This window comes from Felis catus, chromosome D3 (genome assembly GCF_018350175.1).
Source record: "Felis catus isolate Fca126 chromosome D3, F.catus_Fca126_mat1.0, whole genome shotgun sequence".
NCBI classification, from domain to species: Eukaryota; Metazoa; Chordata; class Mammalia; order Carnivora; family Felidae; genus Felis; species Felis catus.
The window spans coordinates 61,266,807-61,285,325 of record NC_058379.1 but is presented as its reverse complement, the minus strand read 5'-3'; the positions used below and the strand labels follow the sequence as shown (position 1 = coordinate 61,285,325).

At 37.0% G+C, this 18,519-nt stretch overlaps 1 long non-coding RNA gene across 3 annotated transcripts in view; it reads left to right on the top strand.

The window, feature by feature from the left end:
- The window catches only part of LOC109493426, a 530,781-nt gene that overhangs the window by 162,906 nt on the left and 349,356 nt on the right, over nucleotides 1-18,519 (top strand). The window lies entirely within an intron of this gene.

Genomic DNA, 18,519 nt, shown 5'->3' with positions numbered 1-18,519 from the left:
ACACCACATCCTTTAAACTTATAGAATGCTCCTTTCCAGCGCTTAACTACATCATGGATTCTCCTGATTTCAAAGTTGTAGTAAAAGTAACAGAACATGAGTAATGAAACATCCTTTGGGCTACACTTAATTACTGAACCGGTGTCCTGGTTTCAGCATCTAGTAAGAGCAGGGCTCTGTCTGTAATAGACATCAGGGAACATTTTTATTGAGAAACATGAGAATGCTTTTCATAATATAAACAATGAAATTGAGCTGTCTTTTGTGATATAAATCACCAATCATTCTCCAAATTCCTACTATTTCTTCTTAAGAATTTGTCATTCATATATTTATTCTTTTTTGATATTATTTGCATTGCAGATTATTACAAATCATGTGGTTTTAATTTATTCTGCAGCATTCCAGAGCTGAATGAATAATCTGTGTTTTTTTTTATGACCGTATTGGTATGAATCATATGCCTTTTAAGAATTCACTGTAATCCTTATAGATCTCTCCACTCATTTAGTTGATCCTCATACTCTTCATATTTTGGCCATTCAACAAATTTTCTCTGGCATAACCATAGTACTGGGGAATGTGTAAGTCCATGACCCTTTTCCTCTCATTGCTTAAGAGAGAGAAAGTTGCTGAAAGCTTGATAAATCCCTGACTCCCCATTGCTCCTGCTGTGTGTGTATGTGTGCCCACCCTTTCCTTTTATTGAAAATTCTTCTCCATTGTCCCTTTTTACTCCCACTCTCCCATTCTCTTACCACCAGAACATGCCAGTTCTGATCATTTTGCATGAAGCCTTGACGAGAGCCAAGTTTCTGTCTCCACCAGTGCCTTGCTGGTGATCTTAGGCCTAATCTCTTGGCCTCTCGAATCTTGCTATCTCGACCTGCACGGGGCATCTGATAAGATTTTCTAATAACTTATATAATTTCCATCATGTTTGCATGGGGAACTTGTAAAGGTAGACTCAATGTATGCCACTGTTGCATGCATTATCCTTATCTCCATATCCCTTGGAGTGGCTAAGAACAGAGGCACATAGAACATCCTCACTGTGGTTTCGGTGTCCTCTGATGAGGTATGTATATACTCTGGCATGTCCCTGTTTCCTCCCCTAGTAGCTTTGTTGAAAAGATTAATCAATTACCCAGAAATTTCAGGAGTATATAGAAAGAGCAGTGGGCTTGGAGATTGAATCTTGTTACTCTATCTTTTCATTTCATCCTCCCCCACATATTAGCTTAAGATAAAAACAACAAAAAAAAAACCCAAAAACAAACAAAAAAAAACATGTTCTTGCCCATTACCTGGCCTGTAAAATTAAGCATTTATAAGACATCACATCATACTCAAGAAATGCTAATCTCCAATATCTCAGGTTTTACAGTTCTACGATAGAAAGGTATGTGTGTTGTGGGGAAGCGACAGGAAGGGTGTGCGATAAGGTGAGGGATTCAAACCTACAGGGATCTGAGTAAAGGGAAAAAATTTGTGATTCTGTAACTTGGGATACTGGCTCTTTTTAGTGGGGAGAAGAGGTTGTGGTCGGCATGGCTGATAGCATGGACAGACTTCTAGAGTGGCTAGGAAAACTGTTTCTTGATTTAGGTGGTAGTTCTAAGGGATTTTTACCCTTCCTGTGTTTTGTGATAAAAAGTGATTTGAAAAATAGTAATAATTTTCAAAAATAGACTGGCAGGAAGTGTCTAAAGAGTTTTAATGACCATTAAAAGAATGAGACATCACAAAAACTAGGGAAAGAATGAGTATCAAGAAAGAGGGATATTTCACAGTATAAAATACCACAGACAGATCAGCATAGGTGACCCCTGTATGTAATGAAAGAAATCCTGGATGACACTAGCATCAGTACTTTCACAGGAGCAGTTGGGACTTTTAGTGAATGTGAAATCAGAAACTATAGAAATTGCTTACAAAACGTTTGCCTATGAAGAGGATGATGGAGGTTGTTTTCTGTTATCTAATTCAGTAAATCTAAGTTCTTGTTAAATTCTACTCTGCGGGATGCAACAGTTTGTCAGTTTACATAGCTTCCTCAAGTAACTATTAAGTCTCTTTATATCTTTATCTAGCCTGTCTACTAAAATAAGGTTCAGATATCACCTCCTCTGAGAAACCTGTGAACAGTTCAGCATAAAATGATCAGGGAACTCACTGGCCCTATGGAAATAGAATCAGATTTCATTGAAAATATTAGTAATTTAATCTATGACATGGAATATATCTCTCATGTTATATATATTTTTCCTTCTATTTGATAATATACTTTGGTGTTGGTCACGTGCCTTTCTCAAACTGAGTCCATGTAAAAACAGACCATGTAAGAAGTAAAATAACAAGACAATATGAAAAATAAACTGCTCCAGAAAGCAAAGTATTTTAGAAAACTGGTATGAGTTTGGCCTTTATAATTGACTGATACACAGGAATTTTGTATTTGCTTGTCTATTTGTATTTGTCACTATTTCCTTCAATCTAATATTTCTAGCCTGGACATTTTTCTTGAGCTCCAAATTTGTGTTTTCAATGATTAGGTGGATATTGTCACCTGATATACTAAAGGAACCATAAATTTTATTCCTTTTCTGTGTCTCTCACTGCCCCCAACACTGACAAAGTCACTATGATATTTGACATATTAATGGAATTAACATACACCCAGTAACACAGGCCAGATCTTTTCAAATCGCTATCACCTATTACTTTTCACTTTGCAGCCAATCATTTACCAATTCTCACTCCCTAAATAAATATCTCTTACATCTAGCTGTCTTTTTTCATCCCAACTACCACCTTCCTAATTTGAATTTCTTTATCTCTGGGCCAATGAGATAGCTTCTCAATTACCTTTCTTGACTAGTTTCTACTTGTGACCAGTTGAGTTATTTTTCGAGAGTGCAAATATATTTATGCACAATACCCTCCCTGACTAGAGAACAGATAGAATTTAAGTATTAGGCACTTCAGGATTTGTTCCATATCACATTTTTTAAGTTTATTTCTTTATTTTGAGAGAGAGAGAGGGAGAGAGAGAGAGAGAAATTGAGAACAAGGTGTGGAGGGGCAGAGATAGAGGGGAGCAGAGGATCTAAAGTGGGTTCTGCACTGACAGCAGAGAGCCTGATGCGGGGCTCACCCTCACGAACTGAACTGTTAGATCATGACTTGAGCCAAAGTTGAATGCTTAACCAACTGAGCTACCCAGGTGCTCCCCCCTATCATTTTCTAGTCTCTCTTTTCTCCAATCTCATTTCCTAGTTTGCCTTCACTCTTGCTCACCAAGATTATGTTCTAGTCATACCTATAACTACTATAAATTTTCTGAACAGGTCATTAGTGTCTCAGGCTTCTGAGCTGCTGTGTGTGCCATACATACTACTTGGATTGTCCTTCCCTCCTCATTTACCTATAATCATTATTTTCAATTTAAAGCCCAACTCATCCCTCTCATCTAAATTTTTTTCTTATTTTTTAAGGCAGTTTGGAGAATTTTGTTCTATATTTTAGTTACTTTGCACATATCTCATTTTGATTCCTCAAGTTCTATTGCAGTCATTTTTTTTTATTTTAATGTTTATTTCTGAGAGAGAAAGAGAGAGAGAGAGAGAGAGAAAGAGAGAGAGAGAGAGAGAGAGAGAGAGAGAGCGAGCATGAGTGGGGCAGGGGCAGAGGGAGAGGGAGACACAGAATTGAAGCAGGCTCCAGGCTCTGAGCTGTCAGCACAGAGCTCGACGTGGGGCTCGAACCCACAAACTGTGAGATCATGACCTGAGCTGAAGTCAGATGCTCAACCGACTGAGCCACCCAGGTGCCCCTTATTGCAATCATTTTAAAAGTCTCTCTAGGTCTATCTCTGTCTCTTCTAGGAGACTAAAATTTCACTGTTGGAAGGACCAAATATGTTCACCATTTTATTCCCAACATTTAGCCTAGTAAGTCCACAAAAATGTTTGCTGAATCACCAAATGAAGAAATGTGCTGGAAAATATGAGTGGGCAGGAAGTGTGAGTCATTCTGGAAGAGGAGAAACTTCACAGAAAAAATGAAAAGCATTTCAAAAAGTTAATAAGTCCCACTTCATTGAAAGTAGAGTGAGGTTCTACAATATTCCATAGTACAAAACATCCCCATTAGTAACAAGGCTGGAATCATAATTGAAAGCACTCAGATTATTTCCTTTGGGTCACTGAGGAAACATCAGGGAATTTCCTTCTTTCCTCTTGATTAATTAAGAAAAGAACATTTTATCTGGGTCCTCTTTGCCTAGTGACCACTACCACATGTATTCTTTACAGTGACCACCGCCAGGCATTCCACTTATACGAGCCCTATTGAAAAGAATAAGTGAATAAACTTTTTATGTGCGACTTGAATACCCCTTGTGTCCAATTTAGTCTGTAGTATTGCTGAGCCAATCAGCTAAGCCATAAGGCAGCTGCAAATCTGGATAATGCACAAAATGCTCAATTTGTTGGCCATATGTAGACATAGGCTTCGTGATGAATAAGCAAGACTAAACCAATCCTTTTCTTGTATGAAGAATGCCCATGCATGTTGATGAGCCATAAGATCCATCCTCTGCTGAGTCAGGAAAGCAGAAAAGGAAGCCCCCAAAAAATCCATCTTTTACAAAAAGAAAGCATACAGACTTCTACTAAGTTTCACTTGCCTAGAGGTTTAATTTATTCATACCTGTTAAGGACACAAAAGCCATTCAGTCTATTGACTTCTAGAATCAGTAAATTTATTACTAAAGATTTGTACATGGAAAATGTGGTCAATGGAGACAATTCACTACTGCGGAAGGTCAATTGGACACATTAATGGCCAATTCTCTAAAGCATAAAGGATCATTTTAGGGCTAGCATTACTATTTGTAGTTAAATAGACAGGTAAATGTTAAAAGGGCAAACAAATTTCATTCCCCTAGGCATTAGCTAATGGCCAGAGATACCAGGAAGTCAGCCTGCATTTCTTACACATCTTTCCCAAGCACTTTGACTCCTCTTCTAGGGAATTAACAGTTATTTCTTGGTGCCCTCTAGCAGTCTTTGGTCTAGGTGGCCTTAGTCCTTAACTGATACAATGAATGAATGCCAGGCATGCTGTGAACAGCTGTGCTCCAGCTGTGCCATGGCCAGGAGAAGAGTCTTCCTCTGCAGATTTCAAAATGTGAAAAGTACATCTTTAGTGTCCTTTTAACCTTAATTCTGCCTTCCTCTTTTCCTGTTGCTGTCAAGTATCCTAGAATTTCATGGTGCCCCCTCTCCATTGTCACTTGACAGAATGACAGTCACTTCATAATTGAAGTTCATCTAAGATGGTCCTCCCAAAGTAGCACCATGAGCATGTGACTCTTCTTTGCATTTCCCATCAACTCTACCCTGCCCTTCCATTGCCTATGGAATTTTTGGTCAGTGATAATTAATCTGACAAAATATATCAGATAAATGTGTGTAGAAAGGCGTCTGAATATTTTAATCTGAGGAAGAAATATTTGTGGACATTTGAGGTGGCATGGCAGGATATAAATAAACTTTGGCAAAGGGGACTTTTGGAGACTGCAAATCATACCACTTTTATGACTGAGGTAGTTTGGGTCTAAAATTTGCCATTACAAGAGAACACAACAAAACTTAATGCCATAGATTTTTTTCTAACATATCTCAATTCTTACTTTCTCTGGAAAGTGTTCCCTGGATATTTCAGCTCACAGTGATCCTGCCCTAGAGATTATAAAGAGAAGTAAATGGTAAATAACATACCCCTCATATTGAAAAGAGACCCTCATGTGTCATTGGACCTGAGGATTTATGATGCATTTGCTCACTTACAAAGTTTTCCACCCATTGGGCACTGAGAATATTTTTCATATATATAACTCCTCATAACTAGGAGCCATTTTTTTTGCCCTGTGTGCCTGCTTTCAATAGGGTCATATGAAAAAGGTACAGAAACTGCATTCTAAGCTCCCAAAGGCATCTTGGTTTGCAGAAGGCTAGAGACTGGCTCCAGGGCTTGCAAATGTGAGAGGGTGTTTCACCTCAGCATCCCTGAATCCCTGCCAACTCAGGTTAATAGTGCCCAAAAGTCATTTTCTGGCCTACTCACATGGTTGGAAGGGGATGGCGTGATGGCGGCAATTTCAGACATCCACCTCCCAGATGAACGTGGCCATATGGACTCAGAGCTGGAAGGGAAAGTATGATGAGTTTGGAGGCAGCAAATATGAATGAGTAAGGAAGCAATTTGAGCCAGGATGCCAGGAAGAGCAGGGCACAAATGAGGAAAAATTGTTCAGAGGAAACAGCTTATGGCTAGGGATCAGGATACCTGAGTTTTTCCTGGCTCTACCTCTATTCAGCTAAGTGACCTTGGAGAAAGTACTTATTCTAGCTAGGAGAATTGTGTGTGTGTGTGTGTGTGTGTGTGTGTGTGTGTGTGTGTGTGTGCGTGTGTGAGAAACAAAATGAATTTCTTACTACTACAGTTTCTTCCAGCTCCAGAACTGTGTGTGTGTGTGTGTGTGTATGTGTTTTGTATGTGTGTGTGTGAGAAACAAAATGAATTTCTTTACTCCTACAGTTTCTTCCAGCTCCAGAACTCTGAGGGAGGGATTCTTGAACAATATTTTGTTATAAAATAATTACATTATACTTTGTAAATCAGCAAACGTATGTACATCACAGTTTTATTTGTTTATATATGAAATAGAAAGTACCCATAACTGCCTTACAAGTTCCTCAAGAGAATCTAATTACTAATTCTATTACAATTAGTTATATGTGCATTATGCATGCACTTTTATATTTGCTCTCATTCAGTCTTCTCAAGAGTCCTGTGAAGTATTATTCTTCCTTTTTAAGGATGAGGAAACTAAAGGTCAGAGGATATAAGATTTCCCAATGCCACACAGCAGATGAGAATCCAGGAATTTTTGACACGAAGGCCAGCCTCTTTCACTGTGGTGTACTAACTCCAAACACATGTCTAAATTACATAAGACGCATAAAAAATGTCAGTCTCTTCTCTTTATAGAGTTACAAATTATCCATGGAATCAACACACAGAAAATGTTACAACATCCACAGAAATGACATTAAGAATAGTATAAACAATAAACACAAAAAGGCTTAATAAAATATAATAATATCAAACTCCACTAAATGGCAACATTTGCAGAGATAAAAATACTGTTTATTGAACACCTACTATATGTATATGTTTATCAAATAAGCACTTTGAATATGATATTCATTTTAGACATAAGGAACTATGTCTAAAATAGTTATAACATAGGGACTATGTTCTTTTTCTGCACAATAAAAAGTTCAGAAAAATGAAGTGACTTGCTTAGAAATCACAAAGTTGCAGAGTCAGGATTACATTATTCATAAACTACACTGTCCCTGATTTTTCTAGCATGAGCTAGCTCTACTGGAATACCTTTCTTTATAAGGAACTTAGAGCCCATGATGAGAGACGGAGGGGAAGCTTTCCACATGAAACAATAGTGTGTGTAAATGTGTGGAAGATAGAATCTCTCTTGGGGAGAAAATCCAGAAATCGCTTGCCTTACAGAAGACTTATATGTAGCGCAAATGGGAATAATAAAAATAAAATGGTGATCATTTCAAAGAAAATGGAATTAGTTAAAAACTTAAGAAAAAAAAAACGTGGATAGGATCTGTACTGTATGCCAAAAATTACAAAATGCTGATAAAAGGGAAAAAAGTTCTAAGTAAATAAGTATAATTGGCTTATAGGTATATTGAAATCAAAGAATGGAAGACTCAACATAGAAAAGATAACAATTATCCCCAAATTGATCTATGGGTTTAATGCACTTCCTATCAAAATCTCAGCAAGATTTTTTTTTTGTAGACATAGAGAAACTGATTCTAAGTTTATGTGGTAAGACAGAGGCCCTAGGAGGGAAAATTTATTGATAAAGCAGGATGAATCACTCTTCCTAATATTGAGGCTTATTATAAAATTAGAGTAGTAAAGTCAGCATAGTATTGGTGGAGGAGTGCATACATTAGTGGAACAGAATAAAGAACACTGAAAAAGATACACATGACTAGGCCCAACTGATGATTGAGAAAGGTGCAAAATGATTCAGTGGAGGAAGAGAGTTAGCCTTTATAACTAATGATAGAGCCGACTAAAGATCAAAAGAGGATAGATAGACAGATGGGACCTTGACCTAAACCTAACACCTTCTAAAATACTTAATTCAAAAATCAATCACTGGACTTAAACATAAACATGAGTATTAAAGTTTTTAGATGAAAACACAAGAGAAAATCTTCAGGATCCTGGGTGAAGCAGAGAGTTTTTAGAGTTAACACCAAAAAACACGATCTATAAAAGGAAATATTTGATAAACTGGACCTCATCAAAATTAAAATCATTTGCTCTGTGAAAGATCCTGTCAAGAGGATGAAAAAGAAAGCTACAGAATAGGACAGAATATTTGCAAACCCACATATCCAACAAAGGATCAGTGTCTAAAATATATAAAGAACACTCAAAACTTAAGGTAAACCAAAAAAGAACCAATTAGAAAAAAATTGGACATTTCACTGAAGGGGATATACAGTTGACAGAGCATGAAAGTATATTCAACATCATTAATCATTGGGAAAATGAAAATTAAAACCACAATGAGATGTTATTAATGCCCATTAGAATGGCTTAAAAAATAAGTGACAACATAAAATCCCGGGGAGGATGTGAATAAACTGGATCATTGCACTTTCTCAACGATTCATAAATTGTTGGTGGATATGTAAAATAGTCTAGCCATTATGGAAAGTAGCTTGGCATTTTCATATAAAACTAAGCCTGCTGTTACCATACAACTCAACAATTCCACTCTTAGCCATTTATTCCAAAGAAATTGAAGTACAGTTTCAAAAAAGGGGGGGAAAAGCCTATACACAAATGTATATAGTGGCTTTATTCATAATAGCACCAAACTGGAAATTACCCAAATGCCCTTCATTTGATGAATGATGAAACATATTGGTATATGCATGTCACGGAATACTACAGAGAAATATAAAAGAATGTATTATTGACACACAAAACTTGGAGGACTCTCAGGGTAATTATGCTGAATGGAAAAAGTTAGCTCCAAAAGATAGCATAAGATTCCATTTCTCTGACATTCTTGAATGACAGATCGTAGAGGTGAACAATTAATAGTTTCCAAGGCTTAAGGAAGAAAAGAAGGTTGTAGCTGTAAAAGGATAATAAGAGTGATCCTTGCATGATGTAAATGTTCTGTGTTTTGACTATAGTGTTAGCACACGAACCTGCACATGTGTTAAAGTTGCACAGAGCTAAACACACACACAGGATTGCATGTAAAACTGGTAAAATCTACAATTTGAAGGAATTGTGCCCATGTCCATTTTCTGGCTGGGATATTGTAGTATGACTATGCATGATGGCACCAAGGGAGGTACTGGGTAAAAGGTATACAGGATTTCTCTTCATTACTTCTTATACCTAACTGTGGTTACCATTATCTCAAAATATAAAAGTTGAAATAAAATATAAAGATGGCTTCAAAACGTATCAACGGGTCTTGAAGAAATTCCAAGTAAGCCATGTAAAATTTTGGACCTAATTTAGGGAGCAAAATGGTTCAGGTGTTGCTGCACAGTGGTTTGCATGTTGCAGGAGGGCAATGCAAGGACCAAACCCATCTCAAGTTCATGTAGAGGTTTTGGAGCAACAGACTCCTGCCTTGGAGTCTCCATACTTTCAATTCAAAGACAAGTTATTATGCTTGTCTTGTGGGTTGTTCTCTCTTAAAGACTCTGTCTGAGTCCACGCATATCAGATTATCTGGATCGACCCCGATCATCTTGCTGCAGACTGGGTTGACAAACTTCATTTTTATGTGAATCCACTATATTTTCTAACTATCAGGCATATTAAGTTTTCTGTCCTTTTCTATCCCCAAGCAGGGGTGGGTGGACAAGTTTCCTGCTGTGAAATAGAGCATGTTTTTCCCAATTGTTAAGCAGCTCTTTTTCATGTTCCTATATAGACCAGCAATGACTCATTGCCTTCCCTCTCTTATTGCAAAAATGGGGCCTGGGAGATTTGTACATACATCCCAAATGTTACATATTAGAATTGATTACACCAACACAACTATTAAGCTTTAAAAGGCATAATGTTTTAAGCCTGCTCAACTAAAATACTATAGTCTATGCACAGTCAAACCTCTCTGAGGGGATTAGGCAGAAACCATTTTAATTTATCCATCCTGGAGTGTGGTACTAACAGCGCTGCAAAGAAACTGCTGAGTGAGCACTTGTTTACCCATCAGCAGAAGAGTCGCCTTGCTTTGGAAAAATAGCCCTGTGTTTTGCTCATCCTGTACACTTAAAAAATGGGAGGCCCTCCTCTAATCATGCTCCCAATTGACTCTTGCTGACATGTACTTAAGGTTTTAGAGAACTTGTGTTTTTGATTCATGTGTCTTCTTCCTTTGTCTGTTTCAGAGCTTCCTTTAGACAAGAGGCCTTCTACTATAGATCTGTGTAACCTCAGCAGGGTTCTATGGCAGGCCCTAAATCAGCTTATCAATACTAAGTTACTTCTATGAATATGAATACCTAGTATCATTTTTGATTGGACACAGAAACCTTTTTGAAAGTGTATTGCAAAAAGTGACCTATAATTGAATAGGAACTCCCTCTGATGTGCACATTTAATAAGGCCATTTTTTAAGTGCCATTAGCTAAAACAATGCTGAGTGTGAATATACCTTCTAAATTAATATTATTCTTCTGGATCCCTGCAGTGATTGAGGCAAAATTTTGAGAATAGGCCATCAGGTCCCCAAGAACCTTTAAGGAGGATGTCACATATCATACATAATAGTCTGCCGATCTTTCTTAAAAACTCAAAAAGTAAGGCAAAAGATGTATGAAATCTGCACTGTGAAAATATTTGTAGAGCTATTTGAATGGGATAGTAAGTTATTTGTAATATGGAGTCTTCTAAGGAATATGGCAGAAATTTGAGTCTTCACTCTTGTAGCAGGATTTTTGCTAAATTAGGTAACATTTGACTTGAATACTTACTATTCTCTGTGCCTTTTTGCTCCTTTCAAGTGCTTAACTATACCCTACTATACCCTCTGTGGCAGGCAATATCCTGTCCCTCAGTCACCCCGCCTCATTTCTATGTGGGAGAGTGCAGATTTTGTTTTCTTGTGTGTCTAGATACAGTCACCCTTTCCAACTCTACGGTATTCATCATGGCTGGCTTACATTATGACTCAGTGCTCTTCAACACTGATCTATTCCCTGAAACATCTCCAATAATGTTCCTTCTAGGTTAAACATTATAAGGTTTCCATTATAAGGTGAAACATTGTCTCTGCTACTATCAGACTTGGACGTTTTATCGTGGCACAGTCACATCCATTCGCTTATGTATTTTCCATATCTGCTTTTACACTATAAGGACAGAGCTAAATAGTTGTGACAGAGACCATGTTACTAGCTCATCCTTTGCAGAAAATGCAGAAAAGTTGCCAAGCCCTGCTACAGAGAGAGCTGTGACTCAAGTTCTCAAGCCATCATTGTTAGGTTGAATTAACTGAGCAGAACCATTGCTAGTGCAGCTAAGCTCTGCTGAGATGAAAGAGAAATATTTAGTTTAATTTAGTTTTAAGTTTTAAGAGTGGTTTAAAATGAGAAAACTTTTGACATTTAACTTATTCAGAAGTCTAGAATTAGAGGTTATCAGGACTGATGAAATGCTGAAAGGAATTCTGCATTATTGTTACAGCTCAAAAATACCATTATAGATCTTCTGTCTTGCCTTCCATAGGTCTGCTCTGTCATGGTAAGCTTGCAGCCTCGCTCTTATGCCCACCATTCATGAACCTAAGATAGTAGGAAAATCTGAGACAACACATCGTCACAGAGCCAGATTTGGGGACATAATCTAAATATATTTCTCTTCATTCTTTTTTTTGGGGGGGATAGACTTTTCTCAGAAGCCTATCAGTAATCTTTCCCTGAAGTCCCACTGGTTAGCCTTCAAATTCCTTCATTTTCTTCTTCCTGAAACATTAAAAAGAAAACATGGGAGCTATGTGAAGAAATTTCAAATTGTAACCAATTTTCTTTATTTTTGGGAAAAAAAAAGAAATGAGAGGAAACTAAAAGATAGCAACGCCTCCAGTATTGTGTGTGATGCATCATATATGAACTTCCACATTTTCATCTGACAAAAGTCATGACATCACACAGGAGAAGTATGTTCTGACCATAGCTTCTAGAAGTGCAGGTGGGACTGTCCGTAGGTATTCATAGAACTTCTCAACAGGAATCCTAAGGGGGAGTGTTATGGCTAGTTCTCTACATCCATGGCTGAAACTATGGTGAATTTTAGAAAAGTGTTTCAGAAATGTGTATATTTTTTGCATTCGAAAATATCCCTCAAACCAGATACCAACCCTACATTCTCTCACTGAAGGGTATCTTGAAGGATATTGATTATTCTACCAGTACAATTTTATACCATGACAGTAGATTCTCAGAAGTATTCATATTTAATGGGATTTTCCACTTTTTTATTATTCTGAATAGATGTCCAAATCCAGCAAGTGTCTTTTAACAATTATATCTGTCCAGATAAGCATGTGTAAATGCCATATTCATTTCAGGCTTGTTCTTCACTGGACCTCTACTTGCCAGAGACAACAGGAAAATGTGTTCAATGGTTGTCAAATGACAATAAATAAAGTTGGTCTTTCTTCAAATGGTCATTTATAAATCCTCTGTACACCTGTATTTTTGAGCTGTGATAATTATTTTAACACTTTAATTTTACAAGACTATTCAGAGGCCTAGGAAAAAATATGACCTATCTTAAAGACATGGAGAAAAGACTTCTAGAATTAATTTATGCATATTTTAATTTAGCTTATAATATTTTTATATTGGGCCTATGGATCAAGATAGAGCAAATAGTATGAACAATTTTATTTTGAAAGTCATTAAAAATCTCAGTTGATAAAAAGCTTTTGATGAATTTTGCTTTAAATATAACTAAACTAGGGGCGCCTGGGTGGCGCAGTCAGTTAAGCGTCCGACTTCAGCCAGGTCACGATCTCGCGGTCCGTGAGTTCGAGCCCCGCGTCGGGCTCTGGGCTGATGGCTCAGAGCCTGGAGCCTGTTTCCGATTCTGTGTCTCCCTCTCTCTCTGCCCCCTCCCCCGTTCATGCTCTGTCTCTCTCTGTCCCAAAAATAAATAAACGTTGAAAAAAAAATTTAAAAAAATAAAAATAAAAATAAATATAACTAAACTAAGCAATATGGATAATTATATGTAACTCATAGAGTGAATTTTCTAAGAGAAAAAATAAACATTTGTGATTATATACCATACATACACATGCATACACACACAGAAACTTGTATATATTGTAATACTTTTTAAATGTATAATTTTGATTACTTTTTAAAGAAAGCAATTTTATTTCAATAAGACCTACAATTGAGGGGGAATTAGGATGTGTAATTTTCTTAAGATTCTTTTTCAAGTTTTGATATTAGTTAGGATTATACTGATCAAACAAAATGAAAGATAATTTCTTTCTTCAAATCATGAGAAAGTTTGTGAATAATAGTATTATTTCTTCCTTAAATGCTTCGTTGAATTCCCCAGTAAGATAATCTGGGCTGGTGTTTTCTTTGAGGGACATTTTAAATTACAGATCTGGTTTCTCTAATAGGTATAAGACTTCAAATTTTCTATTTCTTTTTATATTGAATTTGGAAATTTTTGTATCCCAAGGAATTGTCTGTTTCATAGAAGTTGTTAAATGTATCCAGACAAAGTGAAATAAGTCAGGCAGAGAAAGACAGATACCATATGGTTTTACTCATATATGGATCCTGAGAAACTTAACAGAAGACCAGGGGGGAGGGAAAGGGGAGAAAAAAAAGGTAGAGAGGGAGGGAGCCAAATCATAAGAGACTCTTAAAAACTGAGAATAAACTGAGGGTTGATGGGGGGGTGGGAGGGAGGGGAGGGTGGGTGATGAGTATTCAGGAGGGCACCTGTTGCAATGAGCACTGGGTGTTGTATGGAAACCAATTTGACAATAAATTTCATATTTAAAACGACAACAACAACAAAAAGAATAATCATTTAAAAAATCAAATTACACCTTATTTGCTGGATGTATATTTTAATATAGAGCAACAAGTAAAATTTCTATTTTGTGCTGGAAAAAAGAAAAGAAAAAAAAATAAAAGAAAAGAAATTCTCATTGCTCTTCCCCGGCAACTTTAGTCAAAGAAACTCTAAACAGCAAATAAAATCTATAACCACTCTGCAAAGCTGTCAGTGACCTTGAACAGGACACACAGATAAGAGATAAGAATCTGAAAATCAGTGGGACTAAACTGAGAATTGACAAAGAGCTGGCAGGAAGGCTTTGGCCTTGGACCAAGAAGAACAGACCAGAGCTCTGAATTAAGGGCTGTGGAAGAAATAGAATTTACTACCTAGGTGAGCTTGTAGCAGAAAAAGAAGCGGGGGGCGGGGGGGGTGAGGTATTTGCTTGGGTGGGAGAGGAAACAATAGGCTAACATTGTTAGCTTTTTGCTTCTGTGCCTATACTTCACTAACTTAAATGCAGCATTGTTCACATCAGTCAGAGAAGTGAACCTCAAAACACTCAGTGTTAAATTTTTTGAACCCTGTGGCATGAAGGGGTTATCTATTTTATTGTTGTAGTCATATGACGAGGAAAATAAGTTTTCACTGGAAAACAAATTCAGTTGTGAGTACCCACTAACTCAAAAAAAAAAAAAAAGCCACTTTGGTTTGAAATGAAATAATTCAATCACAAGCAGTTCCTGTTCCTTGACAGGTCAATTTGATTTGCCCCTCAGCCTGACAGTAGGGCTGTGACTGAAGAGGACACATTTCCAGCAGAGTACCTGAAGCGCTAAAATATCCTACACTTCATAACACTGAAAGGAAATTTGACCAACCGGGAAAGATGCCCTATTGGCAACTTTACAAAGTTCTTGGGAGAAAAAGCAAACCTATATGTTTGTTCTTTGAATACTTTATGCAAATGTGTTGATGTATATGCACATGTTGGTGGGAAAATAAATGCAAAAAGATGGAAGTTCCAACGAATGAATATGTTGAATTGCTAAAAGCAACATATTGCAACTTATGTTCTGAGAGCTCTTTGCTCACCATGAAATCCCCAAGCTGAATGTATTCAGAAGAAATGCAATAAGGTATGGAATAGTTCCAGGTTCAGATGTGAACACAGATACAAACACAGTGAACGCCGGAATGTGTATTTGATGCTGTTGTGCAATGTTGAGAAAATAAATTGGATGTTGTTCATGTTGCTAATGCAAAAACAGAATGAATGCTAAAATGAAGTTATCTGCTGATTTTGGAATCTCATTTATCCCCTGCTGATTCATATCATCTGTTTTGGTTATACACATGATGCAAACATTCGTTTTGCGAAATCCCACTCCTAAGTCTTCAACAACTTTACTCCAGCTTTCGAAAATTAGCACTAGTTCAAATACCAGGAGAATAAAGTAATTGATTTCAAGCTGGTTAAAAATGAATTTTCTGGGCTTGATGCTCTGTGGAAATAAAAATTGGGGGTAAATTATTCTTTAAAAAAAGAGAAAGATGCTTTCTATACATAGTAGGTGTACCAAAATATTTTTGAGAGGAAAAAAAAATTTTGTCCCTCTCCTAAAGAAGCTTAAAATAAAGTTGGAAGAGACAAGGACTGTATGTTTTGTATACCATTAAACTAAACTAGAAAACCACACCAAATAACAATCACAACATAAAGCAGTACATATTTAGGTGTCAGGTTAGTAATGATCAATTGCTCTAGGAATTTAAAGAAGGGGGAGTGTCATGGATTGGGTTTTATGGTGAATGTTCTTGAAGGATTTTTCTGGTCAAGCATTGAATGAAAACATAAGAAAAAAACATGACTAAGCTATGTATATGAGGAAAGTCATTTCTGTTGGTGGTTTTGTGTTTACTATTTAAACATAGAATTCTAGGCTTTGGAGAAATTCTAGAATACAGATTAAAGTTGGCTGCTTGAAGATATTTATACTCCTTTTGCCTACTATATTCAATTAGTTGAAATGTAGCCCACTTCTTTTATTCTTGAATTTTACAATAAATTGATCATTTGATAGAATTAAATGAATCTTTTCTTATAAAAAATATACCCACTTTACAATTAGGTTGAGAGAATTCATGCTGCTGTGATGGTTGGCTTAGATAGCCTTTAATTTCATGGCATTTTTGAGTCTGCAAATTTAGTTATTTAACACATTTGTATTTTTTTTAATTGACTCGAATATTTCACTGAGTTTTACGAGTAAAAAACCTCTCTCTTGTGAGCCAGACAGAGAATGGTAAATGGAGCTTAGTGTGGCAAAAAAGTTGTCAGAATTGACTGACAATTTGAAGAAGCCAGGTACAATTTTTTCAGGAAATCACATTTGATTAGTTTGTACCTATTGTTTATACCTCAAGACATAATATCTGTAAAGACCATCTCTGTGACAATTGAGTGTTGGTTAAGCAATCATCCATATAATGTTTAACATCCAGGTAATTTCCAATCTCTGAATGTTTTCACAAACAGAACACCAAGACTTGTCACTATGGCAGACTGAACTGATATAAGAAACCTCCCTTTTCCTACTCCAAACACAAGTTCTGAATATGGCAAAGGGATCCCAAGTGGATACAGGGGTCTGAATGAGATTAGAATGGGGAAATTAAACCTGACATACATTTAAGAAGTGAGATCTTTATACTCCTAAGGGTCCTGAGAAAAAGCCCAAGGTCATATATTGAATGGATAAGAACTGAGTTCCCTGAATCATGGTGCAAACACAAAGGTCTGTATGCCTCCTTTTTTGTTTTTTGTTTTTGTTTTGTTTTTTGTTTTCATTCACCCATTGGACAAATAATGATTGAGGGTCTACTGTGTGTTAGAAACTGGTAGGATAACAGTGAAAAAAAGGGAAGAAAGCAAAACGTTGCGTCCCTTGCATTGTGTATGGAGGGGAGGGGAAAAATAATGTAAGGGAGTATACATTAGATTGTAGTGGATGATGTGGAAAAATTAACAGGTAAGAGATATAAGGAATATGGTATTTCTGCAAGTCTAAATGGAGTCATTTGAGAAGTGTTTACTAAAAAAAATGTCTTTGAGTAAAGACTGGAAGGAGACAAGTCAAGACCTGAAAGACATATCCATGCATATGCCCATGCAGGTGAAACCACAATTACAAAAGCCCTCAGTCAGGAAAATACAAGAACAGTAAGGTGACCATTATGGTTGTAATATTGCAAGAAAATACAAGGAAATTGTAAAGTTGAGTGTTAATGAGTGGCCAGATTCAATGGATACTTTTTTTTTTTAATTTTTTTTCTTTTTTTTCCACGTTTATTTTTATTTTTGGGACAGAGAGAGACAGAGCATGAACGGGGGAGGGGCAGAGAGAGAGGGAGACACAGAATCGGAAACAGGCTCCAGGCTCTGAGCCATCAGCCCAGAGCCCGACGCGGGGCTCGAACTCACGGACGGCAAGATCGTGACCTGGCTGAAGTCGGACGCCCAACCGACTGCGCCACCCAGGCTCCCCCAATGGATACTTTTAAGGGAGGTAGGGGTGAAAAGTGAGAAGTTTAATTCTGTGGTAATCATCCAAACAAGAGATGATGGTGTATTAGATCAGACTGGTAACAAAGAGGTGATAAGAATAGCCTGGCTATTACTTTAAGGTGAAGTCACTAGTATTTGCTGACAGATTGTGTGTGTGAGAGATGGTTAGAAAGAAGTCAAAGATGACACCAAAATTTTTGCTTTGATTGTGGAAGGATGAAGTCATTAGCTGACATGAGGAAGATTGTGGAGAATGCCAGTTTTGTCAGAAAAATCAGAACTCAGTCAAAGGATATGCTAAGGTTAAGATGGCTATTAGAAAACTAAGTAGCTGTCAGGTAGACAGTTAGATACATGAGTCTGAATTTGATGGGAGATGTCTGGGTAAAAGATGTAAATTGGGAAATCATCAGTGTATAGATAGTATTTAAAGCCACCAGACAGGATGAAATCACTAAGGAAATAAGTATAAATGGATTCATGGTTATTAATTCACGTTCTTGAAAGACTGTATCTCCTGGCCCAGGATTGGCTGAAAAATAGATGCCCGGGGCTGTGAGTAGGAAAAGATTCGTGCACTTACAATTAGAAAACCAAACCCGCTTCAGGTGAGAGGGTAGGATCTGAATCCATACTACTGACCTTAGCACAAATCTTGCGTTGATAAGTTAATAAGAAACCTGGCCCACTTTAGTGTAACTCATAAGTGTCTAGGGAGAGAAAGTAAGCTATGCAGCATAAAAGGCTTCTGGATGTCAGACTTA